Below are 6,177 nucleotides of genomic sequence, written 5' to 3' on the forward strand. Positions count from 1 at the left end.
CCCCCCCCCCCCTCCCCACACACACACTACCATAAAGTAAAGTTAGAAAAAAACAAGGGCATCTGTAATATGATTCATGCCCAAAGTAACATATCACATAATGTGTAGAGATGGACTGCTGAAGAAGACACCTACACGATGCAAGCTTCAGGAGTTGTTGGCAGACATTTAGGCTGGGCTCACATCTAGGCGCATCGAATATGCGCGTTTGTCACGCGTTTTGTGCCGTGCGTTTTTACCGCGATACGCGCATTTCTGAGGGCTACCTGGCTGTATCCCAATGGATACGCGTGGCAAATACGCCCCAAAGAAGCTCCTGTACTTCTTTGGGCATAGGGCATTTTGTAGCGCGTTCATACGGCCTGTAATACGCCCAGGTGTGAACTATACCCATAGGAAATAATGGGATTTCGGTGTTTGAGCGTTTTGCAGAGCATAGGAACGCGGTACAAAACGCCTAGGTGTGAACCGTGCCTTACTGCAGACCAAAGCAATGCAACATCCAGGCTAAATAGCAATGTACTAAACCTAGGCAGAGTGACTATTTACAATCAGTCCTTGCAAATGAAAGGATCCCCTAGCGTACATTCTGGTTATATAGATGCATACATCTGTATAGTTAAAGCTGAACTCAAAATGTTTAATTTTGTTTTGAATAGAGACTTAAAGGGTTAGAACCATTCTCAGGTTTTTATCCCAGTCTGTGTCCTCATCCGGTAGATTTCCCCTGAGGGCCGGGGGAGACCTGAGCGATCCGGGACGCGTGTCCTGGGATTGCACGGCCATGCACAATTGCAGACAGCAATTGTACAACCGCACGGCAATCGCAGAAAAAAGTTACATGTACCTTTTTTTTGTGATACACGACATGCGACTGTTTTAGCCGCGATCGTGTTTGGATGCACAGGTGGAATTACGGCGAAAATATTGACACCCACAGCACGATCGTTGTTTATGGGCGACTCCGTGACCGCGTGGCAATCCGCGCGGTATTGTGCATCATTGACGAGCGGTCACGGATCGCCCAGGTGTGCACCTGGCCTTATTTGTGCCAGCGACAGCAGAAGACATTATGGAAAATGTCTCCAAAGGGGAATGAGATGGCAATAAAAACACTTTTTTCTTTTAGTATACTGAAGGAATGCCTTTCTATACAAGTGACACGGTTTTCCCTTAGGCCAGGTTAACACCTGTGCGCTCCTTGACTGCGCGGCAATCGTGTACGATACCGCACGGTATTTTTGCACAGTCACAGAGTTGCCTGCTACCTACAATAGCGCATTGTGTGCCATTATTTTCTAATAATTATTTTCAAAATTATTCAAAATTATTTTCATTATTTTCTTGACTATTGCAACTCCGTCCTCATTGGCCTACCTCTACACAGTCTATCATGAATGCAGCTGCTAGACTCATCCACCTGACCAACCGCTCTGTGTCTGCAACCCCCCTCTGTCAATCCCTGCACTGGCTTCCAATAGCCCAAATGCTAAATTCTAAATATTAACAATCATTTATAATGCCATCCACAACTCTGCCCCCGGCTATATCTCAAACCTTGTGTCAAAATATCACCCTAACCGTCCCCTCCGCTCCTCCCAAGACCTCCTGCTTTCCAGCTCCTTGTCAACTCCTCCCATACTCGCCTCCAGGACTTCTCTAGAGTCTCTCCCATCCTCTGGAACTCTTTACCCAAACCTGTCCGTCTGTCTCCCACTGTGGCTGCCTTTAGGTGTTCCCTAAAGACTCATCCCTTCAGGGAAGCCTATCCCACCTCAACCTAACCACTGAACCATCACGTTCTCAAACAATTCATCCCCTCACAGCTACCTCCTCATGTATCACTTCTCCCTCCCTTTTAGACTGTAAGCCATCACGGCAGGGCCCTCCTTACCATCTTGTCTTGAATTGTATTGATTGTAATGTCTTCCTTACATTGTAAAGCGCTGTGCAAACTGTTGGCGTTATATAAATCCTGTATAATAATAATAATAATGGCACCCTGGTCGAGCCGAGCGGATTTGTGCGGTTTCCCAACACGATTCCGCCCATGCAACTGAACACGCGGCTAAAACAGCCGTGCATCGTGTATCGCAAAAAAAGGTACATGTACCTTTTTGTTCTGCGATTGCAACGCAGATGTATCCCGTTGAAATCAATGGGGTCGCGCGGCAATCACTGTCTGCAATTGTGCACGACCGCGTGATTTCGGGAACGCGCATCCCAAATCGCTCAGGTCTGCACCTTATTGTGGAGGTCAGGGCCGTCTTTACCATGGGGCAAATGGGTCAGGTGCCCCGGGCCCTATAATTTACAGGGGCCCACAACAGCTTCCCTTTTCCCTTGCTGGGGGCCAGCAGCAGACAGAGAAAGAGCTGCAGCAGCGCACGTAGGGAGAGAGAACGGCCGTTCATCCTCTGTAGCAGCCGGCCTCTGTGAAGAGACTGTCCAGCCGTCCGTGCGTGTCTCCTGCTGTGATCTCCTCCCCCGATAAGTGCAGACAAATATAGCAATAAAACCTGATATGGATTCTAATCCTTCATAGCTGTATTCAAAACAAACACAATTCTGTCTGAAGTTGGGTTTTAATAGGTCAAGGAAGCAGATAGCCTTGAATAAAGTAGAAATGCTTAAATGGGAAAAATGTAACAGTCTTGAACAGGACAGCAGTCCTCAACTGGATAACACACAGGTACCTCAGGTACTAAAAGCTTGGCCAACTTTTACCTTACTAACTAGATCCTTTCAAGGGAAAATGGGCACACAGACAGGTTCTTCCGGCCTGTTTCATTGCACCTTGCTTCTACAACTGATCCCACAAATACTCTTTCACTGTGATTCATTCTGATTTCCTTCCCACATACTTCTATTCCCCAAATATAACCTGATGCACCTGTGATGAGCTTTTCACTACTGATAAAACACTCATTGGTCACGTCACATACCGTACTTGAAGCCCTCCAAGACCAACAATTATACAGCTAGTATATTAGTTCCCTTTGATGTAATCTTCTGCTGTCCATATGCCTCCTGCTTCTAATTCATTGTTTTTTTTCCTTTTAAAAAAAAGAAAAAAAGAGCAGAGAAAGATTCAAACTGCGTGGACAAGCCCTAAACGTTTCTCTGAAGTTCGGTATTAATACCCATTACCAAATTAGTACATTTGGAATTGCACCTTCCTCAAAATAGCATGCTGACATGCTATGGTGATCTATTAAAGAACACCTAGACTTGTAAATGTAACATTTAACTAACAAAGATTAATTAGCACAGTTATTGCGTCAAAGCATCAGAGGAATATCCCACCCGTTCCTGCTTCTGATTGCTTGATTACAATGATGAAGTCATGGGGGGCTGTCTAGGAACAGGAACAGCTGTCCAATGATAACTTGCATCCCCACTCTTATGGTAGCTGCCTTGCAGCAATAAAGAGCTGTGGAAGCTATGAGAAATTGGACCTAGGCAAAAGAGCAGATGCAGAATGTCTACTATTAGTGCTGTGTCATTCACTACTGACTTGTCTTGCACTGTTAGAAGAATGAGGTTGACTTAAGCTGGCCACACACCAATAGATTATCTGCAGATTTGCTATGGTCAGATGGAAAAAGTGCAACAGATTCCTCCATCTGCGCTAAACTGTGTGGATGGAGGAATCTCCCACTTGGTCAAGCTTCAGTATCTTGCTAGTCAGCCCTACTGGCTGTCAAAATACCTCAACAATCTGATTGGATGCAGGCATTGTTCAGGTGTTTTGAGAGCCAGCGGGGCCGACTAGCAAGATTTTGAAGCTTGGCCCAGCGGGAGATTCCTCCATCTACACAGTTTAGCATAGATAGAGGAATCTGTTGCACTTTTTCCATCTGACCATAGAAAATCTGCAGATAATCTATAGGTGTATGGCCAGCTTTAGACTAGGTCCACATTTAAATCCTGCTATAGGTGCTCTCTCACTGTGAAGAGCCATTCTTACCTGTCTACAGCCATCTAAGTGAAAACACAGGATGACTGAAAGGAGATATTGCTATGCATTCATAATGGCCATTGTAGTCCTATCTAAAAAAAATGAGTGCAGGAAAGGAAAATTGAGCTATTTCCTATAGTAACTAGTCAGCTGTAATGTTTCATTGTTTAACTATTTTTAATTTTCTTGCCCTGTCTCTTTCTTATATCTAACTGGTTGTTGTCAGTCCTTTTTCTGAAACTCGAACAACTTCAGAGCAATCAACCCCAACATAGTTGTGCCTTAAAGAACACATTTCATCCAATAACAACATTCTTAAATTGTCTGTGAATAGGTCAGTGCCAGGGAACACGTCAGCTCCCTGGATGCCAAACAACCATTCCAAAAAAAAAGAACAGTTTACACAAGATGGATAGCGCCAGCAAAGTGAAATTCCAGGGAAAAATATTGCTGATATGTTTGAATTGCCTGTCCCTTCCCTCTTCTGCAGAGCATGGGTTACACTACTGAAGGTGTTTTCTGTGTTGTAGATGAAACATGAAGCCTCTGCATGTAGGGAGAGTTTCCTGCTGTGGGTTTATGAAGTGGAATAATGGCACACAGCCACATTCAGGCTTACCATACATTATATGGAGAACGGTGCAAAGGATTTACAGTATATAATACATATTTCCCAGTTGTCCCATCTGCTGTTAAGTTATGGAGGAAAATTTCAGCTCTAAGATGCTAAATGCGGTCTATAGCATATAGTAGCTATATTAGTCTTTTTGTTATCAAATAAATGAAAATTCTTATTCATCTTTGTACTAATCATCATATACAACCATTGTTCTTGAATATATGAATATTTTTCATACCGCAAGTCCAGAAAACAACTAAAAACAGGGCACTCAGCAATGTGCAGCACAGTAGTGACATCACCCAAATCTACTCAGACTAGCAGTGAGAGGCAGCTGTGCCTCAGGTTCACATGCAGATACACAGTTATGAGGCTGTAGGCACTGGAGTATCTAGGCACCCTCGCAAACCTTGAGTAAACTTTTACCAGGAGTAAAATTTTTCAGGAAAACGTAAAAAATGTACATTTTGAAGGTGCTGCTTAAGCACAATTAACATTAATAGTGTTCCTTATAACATAGCAAATCTTCCCTTTTTAATTTCAGGTCAACTTCAAGAGCATAAGATGGAAAGCTTGTAACAGGGTCCTAGGACCCTATTATACACATCAGGAAGGTGGTCTGTTGTGGTTTCTGCAGGCGCTACTGGATGTCACTGTCTACCCTGGTTTTGCCCTTGTGCCATTATGTGAGGTTCCTTTTATGGATAGTCCGGCCCAGGATATATAAGAGCCTGGTGGCAGTAGCCAGTAGACTGGAAAGAAAAGGTGGAGAATAGACAAGGTCATGTAGAGAACTGCGTTCCAACACACTTTTGGAGAGTGCATTGGAGAGTGAGACCCACTAGAATGGTATAGAATAGGGGCAGAAGTAATGCGACTTGGGTCCTTTCCCCTCTTGCATTGCCAGCACATAGAACAATAATGTTTCTGAAAATCTTTTAAGAGTGCTTTAATGTTATTAACATATCCTTTGATTTACTTACCATAACTTTGGACTTTCATGTGTTGTTGCTAAGATGTTCAAATAAATGCCTTTGAAAAATGAAAATGGGTCTCTTTTTCTCTATGGTACTTATGCAGAATGGCCTATACCTTGGGAAGTAGAAATATGAAATCTGGTCGGAAATAAGTGGTGGCCTAGTGTAGGAGGGTATGTCTGTCTCATGGTGATGGTAAGGTTCCCTTAAGTGTACTTACCTGGTGACCTGGCACCCCATGTCTTACAGGTCTCAGCTATTTGGCATGATCCTTGGTAACTAGAACCTCTTCCCACTGGAGACAGAGAGGCCTCTCTTAAGTGTGTAAACGTATGATTTCCAACATGTCTCTAGTGTGAAACCTGATGGACGAAGAATCTGGAGGGATGGCTCTCGGACCCACCATCACTGTAAAACCTGTACTGTGGGGCCTGGTGTGGAACCCATCACTAGGGCATACTACAAACTTCCTTGCAGAAGAAACTGACATGTTTGATCCTGTTTACACTGTAAACACGGCACAGAATGTCTTGTGCTATACCAACATGGAAAAGAATAAATAAATATATATAAATATATATATCTACAGTATATATATATATCTATATATATATATTTAT

Source organism: Nanorana parkeri, unplaced genomic scaffold (genome assembly GCF_000935625.1).
Source record: "Nanorana parkeri isolate BGI_ZX_2015 unplaced genomic scaffold, ASM93562v1 scaffold898, whole genome shotgun sequence".
In the NCBI taxonomy this organism is placed as follows: domain Eukaryota; kingdom Metazoa; phylum Chordata; class Amphibia; order Anura; family Dicroglossidae; genus Nanorana; species Nanorana parkeri.